Source organism: Ylistrum balloti, unplaced genomic scaffold (genome assembly GCF_031769215.1).
Source record: "Ylistrum balloti isolate Yb309-2 unplaced genomic scaffold, AGI_CSIRO_Ybal_v1 Utg371150, whole genome shotgun sequence".
NCBI lineage: Eukaryota > Metazoa > Mollusca > Bivalvia > Pectinida > Pectinidae > Ylistrum > Ylistrum balloti.
In genome coordinates, this window is record NW_026782630.1 from 159,590 (window position 1) to 179,604 (window position 20,015).

Below are 20,015 nucleotides of genomic sequence, written 5' to 3' on the forward strand. Positions count from 1 at the left end.
TGTAAGTGCTATCAAACAAACGAATTTCCTGGTCAATGAATCCACCTCCAGGGCTGTCAAAGGAAACATATCACCCAAATACTTCAGCAAAGGTGCCACATCCCATGTCGATGAATACCTGGGCTTAGGAGGATTAGTGTTGAATACCCCCTTCATAAACCTAGAAATTAGGGCATTGTTCATCAATACTGTATGGCCTAGTAATGGCAAAGTCTGGGACAACATACACTTATGTGTATTAATAACACTGTAAGATTTCCCTACATTAAACAAATGAGTGAGGTAGGAAATCACTTCCTTGATAGTGGGATGATTGGCACCAACCTGTCGTTCACCACACCAAGAGACCCAGTTATTCCATGCCAAGTCATACTGCTTGGACGTGGACTGTTTCCAGGAGGAAAAGACAAGTGTGGCAGCCTGTCGTGAAAAGCCCTGCTTCTGGAGAGATCTCCTGACACGCAACATGCGATCAGTCTCAGGCTGTTTCTTAAGGGATGCGGCTCCCCCTGTGGGGACAATAGCAAGTCTCGCCACCTCGGCAGGCGTGCGGGCGCATCCACAACAATATTTAATAGAGTAGGTAGCCACGCTTGACTTCTCCATAAGGGAACGATTACTATTGCCATACTTACTTTGTCTTCCTTCACTTTGTGCAGTACACGGCTGATCAGACCGAAAGGAGCAAAAATATACGGTAAGTAGTCTGACCATGACATAGAAAAGGCATCATAAAACCAAGCATCTGGATCAGGATACCATGAGACAAACTTGGTAACTTTAAAATTCAACCTACTTGCAAATAGGTCAACATCTGGATTGAAGAAATGACCCACATATCCTGTCAAATATCAGAGGGTGTAATGACCACTCTCCCGAAGACTGCATTGACCGTGATAAGTAATCAGCATCAACATTCAAAACACCCGGTATGTGGCAGGCAGAAATGAAAATATTTCTTTCCGTACACCACAGCCATATCTCTTTTGCTAACTCATTCAGCTCTGTTACATTTCCACCAGGCTTATTAACATATGAAATTGTACAGACGTTATCCGTCACAACCCTGACATGAGTATCAGACATGTCTGAACAAAAACATCGTAATGCCAACCAGACAGCTTTTAATTCCAAAAAATTTATGTGATGTTCACGTTCTGCTTTTGACCAAACACCTTTTGTTATCTGAGAGCCAAACTTTGCTCCCCATCCATCACCAGATGCATCAGTTTCCATAATCACATCTGGATCACTTTGTCTTATCGCCCGACCATTCATACTGTTCACCTTATCTCTCCACCATACTATCTCCGTTTGTGCCAACCTAGACAAACTGACCTTGTCGTCATAAGACAAACCATTATGTAGGGCTGCTGTCTTTTCCTTGTCTACCAATCTGTAAAATAGCCCTGACAGCCGAACTGCTCTAAGAGATGACGTAAACAAGCCAATGAGACTAGCAAGTTCCCTTAGAGAAATTGACTTTTGACCTAAGACATGGGAACATGCATCTATGATTTTCTTCACCTTTTGTTCTGGTAACGAAACGGTAAATGTGATAGAATCTATCAAGTACCCAAGATGAATGACCATTTGACTAGCAGAAAACAAAGATTTTTCGGAACTAATCTGGAACCCAGCAGATTCCAAAACTCCAGCTAACACCCTACAGTTCCTTTCACAAACCTCTCTGTCAGCAGCCTTGACCAAAGAGTCATCTATGTAATAGAAAGCATGGATACCCAAGCTGCGAACTTTAGCCATAATTGGCTTCAGTACTTTGGTAAATATCCGAAGGGCACTTGTCAAACCGAAAGGCATAGCCATAAACTCATATAGTATACCTCTCCATTTGAATTTCAGGTATTTCCTATGATGTTTGTTCACTGGTATACTGAAATATGCATCCTTTAGATCAATAGAAGTGAAGAAATCACCTCTCTCTACATATTCTAGTACAACATCTAAGGTCCCCTGCTTAAAATGGTGGTACACCACAAACTCGTTCAACTTCCTCAAATTAATGACTGGCCTAAATTTACTATTTTTCTTTTGGACCAGGAACAAATTAGAAACAAATTCACCTTTCTCATGAATAGACTGAGTTATTGCCCCTTTGAATACTAAATCATTCACCTCAGAATCAACAATCTCCATCTCTTCCTTACTAAAAGCTACTGGTCCTGGCAATTTATGCTGCACAGGGATTTCTACAAACTCAAGTGTAAGACCATGTACAGTATCCAAAATCCATTCATCATCAGTCAATGATTTCCAAAATTCTAAACGCTCTCCGATTCTACCAGATGGAACACTCACCTTAGGGGCTATTCTTTTTTCTGTGTCTGGCTCTGGCTTTGACTTTGATGCATGTATGCGGGTCGCCGTTGTCCCCGGCCCCGCTGGCCCGACCGTAAAAAAGGCCTTGCTGAGCCTCTGTACTGGCTATAGCCCCCTCGCCCTCTCTGGCCGCCACTCCAACCTCCTCGCTGTACCTGTTTTCGTGAAGACAAAACATTGAAAGCCTTATTAGCCTCAGAAATGTCTCTCACCTTCCTTGCAAGATCATCCCCAAATAGATTTGAAGTTATTGGCATGTCTTTCCCACATAAGGCATGATATGATGGCGGGAGGGCTTGTCTCATAAGAAACCTACGTTTCACAATGTATATACTGCATTCCCTAGCATGGACAGAGCATCAATACACAGAGGCCTGAACTTCTCTCGAAAGTCTGGATGACTCATTAGAGCCTCAGTCAGCCTCATCACAGGTACCATACCGTCAGACACCGACTTCTGGGCCTCTTTAAGTTGAAAATCTCTTGCCTGTAAAGGCTTACCAAGTTTACCCCAAATCTCAGGGTTACATCGTGGGACGGTCATATCGGCACAATTTGCCGGTACAGGGTATTTTTCTGCCATTTTAGAAACGTCCGACGTTTTCCTACAAGCAGTATTTACAAGTTTGGCAAGTCCCTCGTGAACACTAGGGCCCAACTTTACATCACCATATACATAGTCAGGGATGGCGAACAAGTCCTCCATATGACCTTCCTCTGTGGGTAAAATATCAGAATATATATCATCTAACTCAATGGAAGATTGTTCTGTATCTTGAAGACCCAACGGGTCCGTCATACTAAAAAAATCTGAGTCAAAACTGTCAACAACATAATCATTGCCATACCCACCAGCCGTTTGGTTTCCTGTACGGGAACTCGCCCGGTCCCGCTTAACGTCTGCTAACTGCTCCTCCAGAGCCCTCATACGTTTCACCATGAGTTGAAACTCGCTACCAGCGGCAGCCTCAGTGCAGACGGGACGTTTCTTACCCCCACGGGGCAAAGGAACAGTCGGGGCATCGCCTCCGACGCCGCCATATTTGTCATTCCGAACAACGTTCGGTGACTGCGGCTGTGCAGAGTCCTTATCACTTGCACAAGCGACAGAGTCGCTTAGACCCGAACTCAAATCGGGAAGGGGTCCGGGAAAGAAATCATCACACCCCTCTGCCTCCGTCTCTCCGGGATAGAGAGAGAGGTCATCGTCAGAATTATCGAAAGTCACCGACAAAGGCAACCGTTTACCGCGAGCCTGCTTACGACGCATAACCGTACAGCTGATAACCAAATGTAAACAAATGAAATTCGCGGAGCGAAGGAAAGGAATCAATAAAAAATAAGTTCAAATGGCTGAAACTTTACCAAGCAAATGCAAATCGCGGACGCGAGACCCGCAAGATATCCTTCCCTTCTGGCTTAATGTCTGTCACGCACCCTGACTGACAAAAAAGCGTGTGTCTAGGCTTGGTTATGTCTTTTTTATATGGTGACCTCTCACATGGGTCAGGCATGTGCAATGCAATATCGATAAGATAATTTTCAACTTTGAACTTCAGTGTCGCGCACCCAACAGGTTGACAAGTGCATATTATTTAACTAGTAAGCCGTAGGGCTGAATGGAAGAGAATGGTGTCAATGTGTGCATCTTTTCTGAAGGGTAAGCTTTGTTGTTTCATCTTTTTTTCTCTAATGAACCACATTTCTTAGCTTTCTTTTCATACAACAAACTTGTCAAATAATGTCATTTCCTCATATGATTGGCTACAACTCGCTAAATAAATGAAATCAGAGATCAGTCATCAACATCATCGATCATTTTAAAATATCATTGTTCCAAAATGAGAAGTGCATGTTTGGACTTCCATGACAAAACATTGTACGGAGTGTGACCTATCACTTATGGACGACGTTCATTCACTTGGTAGAAATAACAAAATAATGGCATCCGAAGACAGACTGCTAATGATAACTGGAAGGATATTTGATATGTAAAAAAATGTAGGGAAATGGCTTAAGAAGCAAATACAACAGCTTGTATGTGCTATTGGTAGCCTCTGTGGTCGTATGTTTATAAATAGGCATTTATGTCCAAACATGTACATTCAGAAGAATATATATTGCCCTTTTTGTGCCAAGAATGATAAAAAAATGTTTGTTCTTCGTGAAAATGCTTCAATATCATTTCTTCACTTTTTAAGAACACTAAACATGAACATGCTGGTAATAACATATTAGATATCATTTGTCCAAAGCAAGAAGTCACAGTTTGCAATATATTGGGAACAGGAGATAAAAATGTGATCGATTCTGAAAAAGAACATGCTTCAAACAGTATAAAATAAATTGCCAAGTACTCAAAATTGATTGTCAATATTACTATATATTGTCATAAGGAAAAACAATCCACGGGGAAAATCTGTGTTTGAATCACGTATTGTAAAGTGAACTGAAATGAAATGTTTACATTTGGTTTAATCAGTATTGTCACCTACACTGAAATCCAACAAAAACGAAAATGTCAATTTTCCAAATGGCCGCCTTGTTCCCTGATAACCACAAAAATGAATGTTCATCCAAAATGTAACACTTACTGCTTTAGTATTTTGGTATTTAGTTTATGGTTTGAACTTTCCTATTTTGAAATAATAATAAATCATTTTTAATCTGTTGTGACAATCGTCGTACTTTGAGTAATTTAGTAATTAGTGAATTAGGTAAGTGCGTCATCGATTAGATTAAATGTAAAGCTAAGGGAACCAAGTTTGATGGCACAAAGCAATATATAAGTTAGCGGTTTCGAAGAGTGAAAAAAAATCTTTAGGCCGACCTCTGGGGGAAATGAGCATAAGTAAAATTCCTCACAAAGCTATTGCTAAAAAAACAATTTTGTATTTTGGTGGTTCACGCATTTTGCCTTCACTCTATTGGAATCTCTCTAACTTCTGAGTGTAAAAAAACATAGCAGGAAACCCCACCATTGCCAATGAAACGACTACTCCCAATATTCCATGATAAGTGGATTTAATCACTGTTTTTTTTTTTTCGCGGGAAGCGTCTCATGCTTCAGTAACCAAAGTCATTCAGGTTCGTGGTCACGTAGGTCAATCGTTGACGTAATGTAATTTGCACCATAATATCATACCAGAACCAACGACACACGTAAGAGCACAGCTGTCGGGCGCCACAGATGTCCGAGCGTTGCTCTTCCAAACACTAGGAAATAAATCAAAAGAGTTGCCTCCCTTCCCATATGTGTTACCAAGGATAATCGTGGTCCTCATATCGGAAACTGTAATCCATCGGGAAAAGTGTATAAAGAGATCGAGCGGCTTGGTGACCGACATCAGAATTATGTCCCTTATTTGAATGTACCGCAAATGTTGTGGGGCAAACTTTCACTTGAATATGACAAGTAACGATTTTATTCACAGAAACAAGAATATACACTTTCTTCATTTCAATGACCGTGAAAATATTCTGATACCAGAAGAGCAATGTTGTGTATAACTTGTGTATAACGGAGCTGCACGCCCCAACAACATAGTTATGCAAAAGAAGAACACTGCAACCATCGCGGCTTGATTTCACTCTTGTTTGTCTTATTTATGTCTTTTCTCAGTCCGACCCTCTGTTTCAATAACCATAAAGCTTTGCTCTGTAGGATGACTATATAAATCTGACATTACATCTCTACACCAACATTCATTGAATTGCGAAATATTTTGAATTTGATCAGAAACTTTTAAATGGAAACGGAATCAGGAAAAATCAGTTTCTAGGTAACAGCGGTGTAATGAGAAATATTTATTGAGGTTGACTTTTACTGTACTCAATAACTGCAGCAGGGAAAGTCTTGCCTTTTGATGATATCGCAGAACATGCGGGCGGTGTTGTCGGATAATCAATTAGGTTAACTTACGAGCCAAAAAATCAAGATACTCATATAATGCCAATTTATAGATTGGATGTCCCTCATGCAAGAAATCCGGCTATATTTGAAAAAAGGAACAGTTTGACTAAATTTGGATTCTCCGTGTTTTTTCTTCTCTTCTACTTAAACATATAAAACATATTTAAGCCAGAGATATACAGAAATAACATTTTCGTTCCGTTACTCATTTGACAATGTCGTTGACCTCTGAGGTTTTCTTTTTAAGTCAAGATTTAAAAGATCGTCACTGAGACAATGCTTAGCGATAAGATGAAACACAGAAACGAAAACGTGTCACTAAGCCACAAAGCCACCCCATCTGTCGATACGGTCTCTATATATCCTTGGCTTTTGTGAGGACGTTGACTTATAAGCATCAACAAGAATGAAAACCAATCGACTCATCTTCATTTATATCTAACTCATGCTGGTGAAGAAGAAGAAGAAGAAAATATGATGGTGATGACGATGAAGATGATAAAGACGTGAAACACAAACGTTGACATCATCGATTGTCCTGTCATACATCTGGAACATCCATGCGATCGTTACACCCTTGTGTGTCAATAGGCTCTATCAATTTCTATAACGGTATTATGTAGACCGGCCTTTTTCCACTAATTAGATGAAATGGTTTCTTGCCGTTGGCATCTACCCATTCCGTATATCTGGTCTTATCTATGAATTGTATTAGAGATATTCGTGCCAATATTCATCAATTTAATACATATGATTACCACGGAATCTGATATTTGCTTAGAAAGCTTAGAATTCTATAAAACCTGGCGTCCCTTTACAGTGATAAACGTGTCTGCAGGCAATTTCATGTTGACAAATTCAATGAAATAGACATGTATTGTGTATACCTATTTAGGTCTAACAAGCGAAGTCATATTTATATGAAACTCTATCTTATACGAAATATGTTCAAATTTATCAACCGATGGTATTTTTTTATCAGGTGACTAGTCTTTCTATATCAAATTAGACCAGTCGGCATATCTGACAAATTTTCAGAAAAAATACAAGATGTATCTTTTAAAAAAAACCCAATACTGGAGCAATAGGGGGAGGGGGTGGGTGAATGGCAATGATACATTTGCTTTTGTTATAAATGACAGATGATAAAATAGTCGGCGCTTTATGTATTATGTTCTATGATATATTCTGTATTTTCATTTTCATACCTAAATTATTCCCTGTTTTTTAATCTCTTCAAGTTACGGAGTTATGTTTCTCTATGCCAACGACTGAGTTACAAAATGCTGGCTCACAACGGTACGTTGTGGCATGTACGTCTGGATTCAGATATCATGCTACAGGAATTGTGGTGGAATTTTTAGGTTCTTTTTATCATTAATATTATCATCATTTCCTGTTTTAAAACATTTAATCATATGGATATGACGCTATCGTATTAGCTCTTATGTTTAGCTTATGTGTACTGACATAGGAACCATTCGACAAAATGTCTGTATTAACCCCTACTTACTAGCAGAGGTTCGGCATTCTTAACGGTGGTCTGATTGTCTATAGTAACTGAGAATGACATCTCCTTCCCTCACTAGGTCCAGCACAGATTCTCCTTATCACAGGTAAATATTTGAATTTCTGTCTCACCCAATAGCATGGGACTGTCCTTAATTTCGATTTGCTCGGAGGGTTGTACAGAGTTGTGGCTGTGTAGTCCCCTTTCTCAGTTTCAATTAGAGAGTGGTTATTTAAAAAAATGAACCTGGTGTTTCTGTCAGATTTTAATTATGGCCTCCTCAGGTCTTTACGTCACCCGACGTGTCTGAAATTGTAAATCTGTTATTTAATTAGTTCACCATCTGATAAAAACGTTCTGCTCACCTAGAATTGATTGCGTTCAGATGACTTTCTCTCATAGCAAATATCTGGATACGTTTTAAGTGTCGGACATCCGCCTTTAGCAACCTTTTTACGTGGGTAAAAATAAATTTTGTCGTCATTAATGATTAGTATAAATTGTCAAACAACTTTTCGCTTAAAGACGTTATTCTTTTTTGAGAACTGAAGTCTTAAATCGTTACAACTAAATTAATGAAATACGAAACATATTTTGATGAAATGGCGGAAGATGGAACTATGTCAGTAAACGGTTTCTCTCTGATCTGAAGAACTTGTATTTCATAAATCCAGACCTTGTTTATCTTATTCTCTCCATTACTACCTGTTTGTCACAAGCTGAATTATTTCTTAGCGCCATCCTCTGACCAGGTACAAGTTTGCTATTCAGTTGAACTCGTCACTGTTTCAAACATATATATCAGGTCATTTATTTCAATGTTTCCTGAAAAATTAGAAATGAAAATAGAGTGATTAATACTTTGTTCCTGTACCTGTATCGCAGTGCTGATAAATACTCAACAAAAAAAAAGAAACGCACAAAGCCCCCCTCCATCCGCAGTACAACTTAGCTGTAAGGAATTAATGGAATATTTGGCGAGTTATTACACTAAGAATTATCTTCATTCTCGACAATCTACTCCGTAATGTTTTGGGGAGGCATCTCCCATGGAGTAAAATACCCCTTAGTGGTCCTGGATCCAATCCTCAATGCCGTTCGACGCAGAGACCAGATCCTCCAAACACATGTCCTTCAACTTTTCAGACGTCATAACCTAATTTTCCAGAAGACAATGCTCGACCATCGTGATTTTCTCACTGCAAACAATGTTCAGACTCTGGAATGGCCCCATATAGCACCGACATGTCTCCCATTGAGCATCTGTTGATGTGGGATGACCTGGACATGCGTATTAGATTTTTTTCTTGGAGTTTCATCTGGGATTGTTTCTGGCTCTGACACTCTTCCAAGATCAGAAGATAACACTAGTGTCTATGTCGTCGTATACACCATTTACAATCTTACATGTTTCAATCATATCCCCTCTCAAGCGGCGGTAAACTAGTGTGGGTAACCCTAACTTCCTCAGTCCGTCATCATATGTGAGATCCGCCATGTTGAAATTTGGTAAATAGCCCTTCTCTGAAATCCATCCATCTTTTCAATGTCCTTAGTTCTATAAAGCAGAAGACGCGTATTCTTCCAGAACACCTGGTCTTATCCTCCTTGTGATTTTACAAATATTTCCATTGTTCATATCTTGACCCATATTTATGGAATTGGAGTTTGAATTATGTTTCCATGTTTGTGTTTTCGTGATATTTGTTTCTACAGGGCAATCAGACAGAGCTGGCAAAATGAGTGCGCACTAATGTTTTGTATAATTACATGGATTAGTTTCCATCCATAAAGTCAAACGTTCTCCTAAGCATTACAAACATGGAGTTTACTTAGTTGACGTTCTCACAAATGTGGTATTGAAAGGTCAGATTGGAATCAACCAGCATGCCTACATCCTTTGCGTATTCCGTATTGGGGAGCAGTTATTGATATAGTGTGTTGTCTTCCTCCTTCCTTAAGAACTTATTTTAATAGAATAGGAACATGTACGACTTAACCAGATCAGGTAGAACATTTACGAACATCACGAAGAGAATGGGTCCTATCACTGACCCTTGTGGGATTGCAAACATCACAGTTGACCATTCTGAATATTCTCTAGTAATTAACACCTGCTGTTAACTTTGTTCAAGGAAACTGTTTATATAGGAATGCATCTAAAACTTTGTAGGATTTAAGCTTGGTTAACCTTTCTGTATTCCAAATTTATACAGTCTACTGTTAGACACCTGTCATTTGCTTCTGTCCACTGATCCGTGGACAGTTCATTCTTTCCCATATAAAGTAATATGATCCCTCGCCAGGATCTTTATTGTCTCCCATACAATTGATGCTAGGTACACAGGACTGCATTTCCTCACTTGTCCCTGTTCTTGTATATCTGGGCCTTTTTCAATACATCCGGGATATTTCCTGTGATTAGGAACTGGTTAAAAATAACCGTACGTGGTGGAGCTATTGAAGTTGCACGAGGTCGCTTTGTATATGTATATCTAAGACCGTGATGATAGTCAGGGGTAACTACATATTTTACATGGTGTGCTTAACGTATTATGCAGTGAAACCTCACCTATAATAGTCAGGGGTGACTACATATTTTACAAGGTGTGCGTTAACACATCATGCAGTGAAACCTCACCTAACGACCTCCTCAAAATTATGACTACCCCACGTGCACCTTTTTCAGTGCCATTATTTTCTGTTTATATATTTTTACTGGTCCCCACCGTAATAAGACCACCCCACTATTCCGTATTACAACCAGTTTTGGCAGTCCCTAAGACCACTTATTAAGGGTAATTGACTCCATGATTACCACCAGTTAAATTATTTTCAGCGATTTTAAAATTGCATCGGCGAAAGTGAAAAATTATAATACACCGATATTTCACAACTCAAGTGACTCGTATTTCCAATTAGAGTATTGACATGTCTTTTTAGGTCCAGACACTAGGGAACTGGCTTAATCACAGTCATCTATAAGAGGTCTGAGCCGACTGTACACTCATTAGAACAACTCGTGTGACACGTGGCGTGCCAAGTGGTTGTCTATCTGTAACCCGTAACAATTCAGTTGACAATGTCAGTTGCTAATTAGCCTGTGTTTATAATTAGATGTCATCTCTTCAAACATCAAACACTGATTTCAGTTGGCGAAGCGGGCGTTTTAAGGTTTTGTGTGTGGTAATTATAACTAACAAACTGCACCTGTTATCCGTTTTAACGGAAATGTCCCTGGAATTTCATTACTTACAATACCCTCGCCACAGCACGAAATGAGAATCGTTGATTGAATAAAAAAGTATTTTAACCGACGAAATATTTTTCAAATTCTCATGTGGAATTAAAATCCCAAGAAAAATTTGAAATAATTTTAAACAAACTGATGCGTTGGTAGTTTGAGACGACATTGCCAAAATCCAAAAGTCGTTGGAAGGTAACAACATGTCTGTTCTCTGGTCAACCTGATTTCTGGTTTAAAAGTTCGGGAAATTTCGTCACTTACCGTGAACGAGAAATGCATCGTCTCGTACACGTAAACAGTCGAAAGGTCCCGATTTGGCATGAAAGCTTTAACGTCATTAAACTGCATTACAACTACATTATTAAGATGTACGATATTTTTGGTAATTTAATCATACTTTAAATGTTTCATGAAAATGAATTTTCATTTTAATTGATGTATTCAAGATGCAAATTTGAAACAAACACCTATAAATATCGCAATAAAAGGAAAACGATTGGTAGTTTTTTACCGGAGTTCAGTGACGCTTTATATAACGTCGGTGAATTTAATAAGAACTACAATACCAACCTAATGTTTTCTAATGACGAATTTACAAACATAAAGCAACATTAGTATGATTTTCTGAAATTTAATTGAATGGTTTCAGGAGTTTACAAAAGATAATTATCAAGGAGCATGAGGTGATCCGCCCTGTTCTTGCTGTTAACATTGCTTTACTTAAAAAACTAAGTGTGCAAAAGTCGTTTTCGGGACATTGTTAGGCAGCAAGAAACCTCTCTTAATTAGGGTAAAGAAACGGATTGGAGAACTTCCTGATTTTAATGATGATGACTTGCTATATATATAGAAGTGATAACTAGTAGATAGTCCTGTCCGTAATCTCTGTAACTCTGAAAGTGAAACTTTATGTGTATTGTACATTTGTTTTGGAAATGTGATTGTGGAAGTTTTATTCATACCAGTTACATAAACAAAAATGATCTTTTTAGTCAGATCAATTATAACAATAAATTCCAATATATACAAAAAAAATAAATGTAATATATCACTGTATGTATTTATTTACTTATTTTATTTATTTCACGGGTTCAACGTCCACAACAAGTTGCGGTCTTTCAACCTTTCAGCTAACAAGATAAAGATGTAATCAGGTTTTTCTGTCTACAAAGCAGTGTCTGGACACATGTTACACAATCTTGATTCATTAATCTAGATTTCCCATCCTCGATCATGATAAAGATAAAGAGGAGATACCTAAAGATAAATTTGTGTACGAATATAAGAAATTGGAAAACGAAATATGTGTTTGTGGAAGTGTTCCCCTCTGTTGGCTAACTTGTTTGTGCTTTCATACGAGGCCGGATTTGTTGAAAAGCTTATCAAAACCAGTCCCAAAGATCATGCAAAGGCGTTTAATTTCAACTTCAGATATATTGATGATGTCTTGTTTTTAAATAACAAAAATATTAATTGACTAGGTCCATCGTATATATACACCAGAACTGGAAATCTGGATACGACAGACTCTTCTACATCAACTGCTTATCTCGATCCTTTCCTACAACGAAAGCAGACTGGAGAGCTTTCCATCAACTGCACGATAAACATGATGATTTCAATTTCCCTATTGTGAATTTTCCATTTCCGGATAGCAGCATCCCTGCATCTCCAACGTATGGTATTTATATGCAAGAGTCTGTTCCCATTATCACAATTTTCGTGCAAGACGTCGTCAACTGACTGACAAACTCATAACATAAGGGTTCAAAAGATGCAGGTTGATGAAATGTATGGGGAAGCTCCATGGTCACCATACTGATCTCATTGTGCGACAAGAAGTTGGACGTATTTGATACTCATTAGTTCGACTGTTGGTTCCGGTTGGTTGTTGTATACTTGGTTCTTAATTAAGAACGAAACATAACTTACTAGGATTGATCAAGCTTATATGGCGGGTGTCGTCGATGAAGAAGAAGACGCTTACTCTTCCGGAACATCTGGTGTAATTGTGCTTTACAGGAGTCTCCTGTTTTTTTGGTTTTTGCTCATTGTTTGCACTAGATTTATGGAATTCGAGTTTGAATTATGATTATGTTGCAATGTTGGTATTTTTTACGTTTCTTGTTTGTAAAAATTTTGCAAAATGTAAAACAAATTTAACATACAAATGAACTACAGTGAATACAACAAAAGGTCTTATAACACAACCAGTGGACGGGTTGAGTGTGACATTTCGATGACTACACTGTCACCTTCATCAGACAATTGGCCAGCACTGACTTACGTAGTGTGCGAGACGGTAAGGCTTCGACCAACTTCTTTCGGCTGTGCCATAATATTATGTATTGTCGAAACTAGCATGACGAGATATGGGAAAGAGAAAAAATACACAAGATAATAGAAAATGCACTCTAATAGATTCGACTACGCTTTATTTAGTACTTGGTCATAAATGTCGACTATTGTGAAATTTTCCCAGACGGTGATATGTTTTTGCAGTGTGTAATGATCTGTAAGTGCCGATTTATTGATCTGGGACTGTGAATACTTTCGCTGTGATCTGGTGTTTTTTTTTTCTCTTGGGACTCCGCGTCTTTCTTATGACTCGACCCCGTTTACCGGTATAGATGCGTCGCAGTTCTTGCATTCGATTTTGAATATGCATTCTGTGACCTTCTCTTTGATTGTATTAGTCTTAGAAAGGGGAGTCTTGTGCGGAATCAGAGCTGCTGCAATACCACGACCGCGGTAAATCCTCAGAAGGGTTTCCTCTTAATGTTAAGGATGACTGTTTATCTTTTCATTTTGTTCTTTTCCTTGTTATCTCGTCTCTTCGTCTTTTCTTTGCAACATTTTCGTTTTTAACTTGATGGATTGTCCAGTCAGGGTAGTCAAATGTTCCCATGACGTTATAGCTGATATTTTTTTCTTGCTGCTCGTGTTGTTCTTCTGTGACAATCGTTTCACAACTGTTGAGCAGTTTATTCAATGCCCAGCTTCTTGTGTAAGGTGTGATGCATTCAGAAGTTGAGACATTGGTGTGTTGCGTCAATACTTTGAATTACCGCCATATTTCTTCATTAGAAGGTGTCAAGGAATGGCAAAGTGCCAACAATTTCTTCCTCACAGGTGCCTTGAAGATGTTGATGGTATCTACGGTGTTGATATCCGTAGTCAAATCCCTCTGTGTCCCTTTCCTGGCTGTTTCCAATTTGTTATCAATATATCGTTTCCACGGGCTCGGCTAGCATTCTTCTCCAAGCACACCATGAATACTGTCACGTAAGCATGCATATACTTTGTATGGTGGTTCTTCATTTTATTGAACGAGGTAAGTAACCTTAAGAGTTGAGTACCGTTGTCCGGATATACGTCACAGGTATTTGGGGGACACGTGATGGACTTTAGCATTTGAACGGCCATTGTTGGTATTCACAAACGCGATATCTTTGTATATTGGGATTTTGAACCATTATTGACCAAAATAACCAGCATCTACTTCTTGACGACCAAAACCAGCTGAAAGGCCCTGACATGGATACCCTGACATGATCAAACTACACGTGATTTCTTGTCAGCAACGGATATCGCAGTGGTGGCACAGGCTGCGTGTTTCGTCTTGAGAGGATGTCGTTCATCCCTGCCTCATACATGTTACACTGGAGGCCGAGGTTTGTGGTGTTCCCAGGCAAGAGTTCTGGCTGAGTTGGCTGAGGTGATACAGCCTACTTTGTTTTGCCAAGCATGGTGTTGCTTGCTGCACTGGATTGAGCGTCTGGGACGTATTCTAGTGACTGGGTGCTACATGACGGCTAGGAATCCCTTCATGTTTGTTGTTTGTGTCGGTGGTTGGTCTCTACTGGAGTTACTAACGTGGCAAAGCTACTTTACATGAACTGTAGTTATTGTGTGGGGAAGTGTGTGAAATAGTGAGAGTGATTTGTTTTGATTGTTGTATACAATTCTTCATTATTTTCCATTTTAAATAAACATTTTATTTTGTAATCAATCTCATCAGTCTTTGTTTCCCGGATCACTGACCGACGCTCGTACCACGTTAATAAATACGTTGGGCACAATCGGGGACACAAGGCTGCCTATATCTCTGCCAAACCTTTACTGATAGATAGTATCTTGGAAAACAAAGTATGTTGCTGAAGGACAAATTCTAGTGAATCCATGATGACATGGCTCCAAATGATACCAAGTGCTTTGTCAGCGGAAGTGTTGGTTCATCGTGCGAAATCACCTCTTGATAGTTATGGATTAGTACCGTAGACATAATTTTGCTAGGTCAGCTTTTGATATGATGTGTTGATTTCCAGGGGTCCTAGAAGATATGGTAGTATCAAATAAGGCCAGTATAGTCCACTACATGCCGTAATGGATCTTTGCGTGTCTTGCATGTGTACTACATTCTAGCTGTGTTCTCTGCAGTGGAATTCATCAGTCTGTATTGTGAACCATATTTTCTTGTTCTAGTTTTGAAAAAATAGCTATCAGGTACTTTTTGAACTTTTGGTTGTTCTCGTGTGTTTTCAAACGTTTTATTGTCTTTGAGCATAACTTTGTTCTCATATTCATCATGATGACGGTTGCTTTCCCCTTGTCTGCTGGTAAAACCATGACAGATCTATCATTGCTCAATTGTTAAAGTGCAATGCGTTCGTTCCTCCTTTGATATGATGCTTGCTGGTAATTTCGCAAATCTTAAGTCAATTGTCATTTGTGACCTTTGTTCATGAACCTTACTCTGAAACGATGGCATAAATGAAACCTTTAGTAGTGTTTTGTCACTATCTGTAAGCTGTTTGTTAAATATGTTAATTATCAACTTGCTTAGCATGGTTTCATTCCAATTCACATCTAATATTGAATTGTTATTTGTAGATGTTTTCTATCAGAATTTTCAAATTCGGTAAATGGCGTTCTTTGGTCTTGTTGTCCGCTCTTTCCCCTGTGTGCTCCATTTGGTTGTTCATGTCTTCTGGAGTGTCATTCGATAGCCGGTTGGTAAGCTTAGCGGTGAGTTGTGCTTTCTGGCTTTTCAATGCGTCAAAGTCAGTTTTATAGTTAATAACACATATTCCTCCCATCACTAAATCTTTTTTCTCGCACGTCCATGGCCAAGTTTAAAAAAAAACATTGAAGCTGAATCGACTACAGTACATCGTAACCACCTTTTGTACTTATTTATGATCTGTTTACCATCTCATCATATGATTTTCGTTTTAAAAGATGGTGGGTTTAATAGTATTTCCTACACTACGTACGTAAGTGCTAGCACGCTCCACATTGGTCATTTGTCTGATGAAGGTGACCGTGTAGATCTCGCACAGTACGTGCGTCAGTGCCAGTACGCTCCACACTGGTCATCTGTCTGATGAAGGTGACCGTGTAGATCTCGCACAGTACGTGCGTCAGTGCCAGTACGCTCCACACTGGTCATTTGTCTGATGAAGGTGACCGTGTAGATCTCGCACAGTACGTGCGTCAGTGCCAGTACGCTCCACACTGGTCATTTGTCTGATGAAGGTGACCGTGTAGATCTCTTACACTACGTACGTCAGTGCTAGTACGCTTCACATTGGTCATTTGTCTGATGAAGGTGACCGTGTGAATCTCGTTCACTACGTATGTCAGTGTTAGTATACAGTACGTACGTCAGTGCCAGTACGCTTCACATTGGTCATTTGTCTGATGAAGGTGACCGTGTAGATCTCGCTCAGTACGTGCGTCAGTGCCAGTACGCTCCACACTGGTCATTTGTCTGATGAAGGTGATCGTGTAGATCTCTTACACTACGTACGTCAGTGCTAGTACGCTTCACATTAGTCATTTGTCTGATGAAGGTGACCGTGTGAATCTCGTTCACTACGTATGTCAGTGTTAGTATACAGTACGTACGTCAGTGCTAGTACGCTTTCACATTGGTCATTTGTCTGATGAAGGTGACCGTGTAGTCATCGAAACATCACGCTCTAATCGTCTAGTTGTGTAGTAAAACCTTTTATTCTATTAACATTGACAACCTGAAGAAAATGTTTCTAAAATACACTTCAGTGAAGCCACGAATCAGGCAATTCAAACCGTGCGTGTTCTTGGTCAACTTGCGCTCGTGCCTATTTCCTAGCCAAAATAATCCATATCTCAAGAACGAAAAACCAAGTTAAGTTCAACTTTCTTTAAAAATCCATTTTAATAATGTTTTTTTTTAATCTGAAACTTTGAATGAATCAATTACATTTTCTTATTTGTTTGCAAAGACGTCCCAGTTCATATCGCATATTTCGTATTGCATTTTTCATGCGGGGGGTGGGGGTAAATTGTAAATATTTCATTCAAAGTACAAAATGTATTATTTGCGTTCTTGAGGTATAATTTATCTATTCTAATCCTGGACTGGGTTTTGGGGCTGGGCCGAGACCGGGTACGGTCAATCAATCATCTGCGACGTAAAAGAAAAAAGATGGCGGATGTTGTCGGAAAAGTGGACACCTAGATGTTTTTCCACAACGTACGAGACGTAACACCACTACAAGACATTCTGTTAGGTTATGGATACTGTAAACCATCACAAATGTAGATTTTGGGATTTCGGCATAGCTATTGAGATGCCTGTTAGTGACTGGAAAATGTCTAAATAGCCATTCCTACCTATATTTCCTCAAAAAAAACTGAATTAAAAAGGGATCCCTTTGTAGTCTTTTAGAAAATCAAATCTAATAGAATGTAGTCAGGTAATGCTCCGTCGTAGTGAGTTTGTTGTACCCAAGAGTGGGAATGACAGATTAATTTAATTTGATATTGACATTGGGGAAAAACTACAAAGACAGCCGGACAAAAATTGTCAGTTTCAGTCTCTATTTCAATGGCAGTGAAACAAACGTCTGTTAGAAAGGTAGACCTTTGAACCTGCCAGGTTAAAAAGGTCAACAAAACGTGTCATCGACGTGGACGTGTTCTATCGATTGTGTTTCCTTTGATAGTTACAGTGAAATGGGTTGATGAAGACTATGGGATAGGTTTTATCTAGTCTCATAATGACCTCATCAGAAAATGTTTGAAATAGTACTTCTTTGTGCAATTAAGTACCATTCCGCCGTTGCTCTCATTTGGGGAGCGTGACATTATTTACTTGGACTGATCAATATTTACATGACGGTTTTCGTCGATGAAACATAAGGATCTCACCCTTAGAGAACACCTGGTCTTCATCTCTCTGTACTTTTTAGGATTCTGGATTCTCTATGGTTTTTTATTTTTTGTTCGTTTTTTTGTTTTTTTTTTTTTTTTTTATCGTATTTTGCAATAGTTTCGTCATTTTTAAGTTCGATGTAAGACTTTGTTAATATTTCCATCACTTCTCTTGAATACGCAGATATCTGTGAGTTACCTCACAAGTTTAGATTATATAGCGTTCAGATGCTCTCCTTATTCTCTCATTCTCCCCATCTAGATTTTTATTCTTTCATTCTCCCCATCTAGATTTTTATTCTTTCATTCTCCCCATCTAGAATTTTATTCTTTCATTCTCCCCATCTAGATTTTTATTCTCTTATTCTCCCCATCTAGATTTTTATTCTCTCATTCTCCCCATCTAGATTTTTATTCTCTCATTCTCCTCATCTAGAATTTTTCTCCCCATCTAGATTTTTTTCTCTCATTCTCCCCATCTAGAATTTTATTCTCTCATTCTCCCCATCTAGAATTTTTATTCTTTCATTCTCCCCATCTAGAATTTCTCTCTCATTCTCCCCATCTAGATTTTTATTCTTTCCCCATCTAGAATTTTATTCTCTCATTCTCCCCATCTAGATTTTTATTCTCTCATTCTCCCCATCTAGATTTTTATTCTCTCATTCTCCCCATCTAGAATTTTATTCTCTCATTCTCCCCATCTAGATTTTTATTCTCTCATTCTCCCCATCTAGAATTTTATTCTCTCTAGATTTTTATTCTCTTCTCCCCATCTAGAATTTTATTCTCTCATTTTTATTCTCTCATTCTCTAGATTGTTATTCTCTCATTTTCCCCATCTAGAATTTTATTCTCTCATTCTCCCCATCTAGAATTTTATTCTCTTATTCTCCCCATCTAGATTTTTATTCTCTCATTCTCCCCAGAATTTTATTCTCTCATTCTCCCCATCTAGAATTTCTTTCTCTCATTCTCCCCATCTAGAATTTCATTCTCTCATTCTCCCCATCTAGATTTTTATTTTTATTCTCTCATTCTCCCCATCTAGATTTTTATTCTCTCATTCTCCCCATCTAGAATTTTATTCTCTCATTCTCCCCATCTAGAATTTCTTTCTCTCTTTCTCCCCATCTAGAATTTCATTCTCTCATTCTCCCCATCTAGATTTTTATTCTTTCATTCTCCCCATCTAGAATTTCATTCTCTCATTCTCCCCATCTAGATTTTTATTCTCTCATTTTCCCCATCTAGAATTTTATTCTCTCATTCTCCCCATCTAGATTTTTATTCTCTCATTCTCCCCATCTAGATTTTTATTCTCTCATTCTCTCCATCTACATTTTTATTCTCTCATTCTCTCCATCTAGATTTTCACATTTTCCCCGATCACTTTGGATTTTACCTCAGTCGTCTCCGAGGCTTTAAAATTTAGGCCCTTTGCATCACTGACGAGCCCTAGAAGGACGAAACAGCTGTGTGATGTAGCATCACTGACCAGTTCTGGAAGAACGAAACAGCTGTATGATGTATCATCACTGACTAGTTCTAGAAGGACGAAACAGCTGTGTGATGTAGCATCACTGACCAGTTCTGGAAGAACGAAACAGCTGTATGATGTATCATCACTGACGAGCCCTAGAAGGACGAAACAGCTGTGTGATGTAGCATCACTGACCAGTTCTGGAAGAACGAAACAGCTGTATGATGTATCATCACTGACTAGTTCTAGAAGGACGAAACAGCTGTATGATGTATCATCACTGACTAGTTCTAGAAGGACGAAACAGCTGTGTGATGTAGCA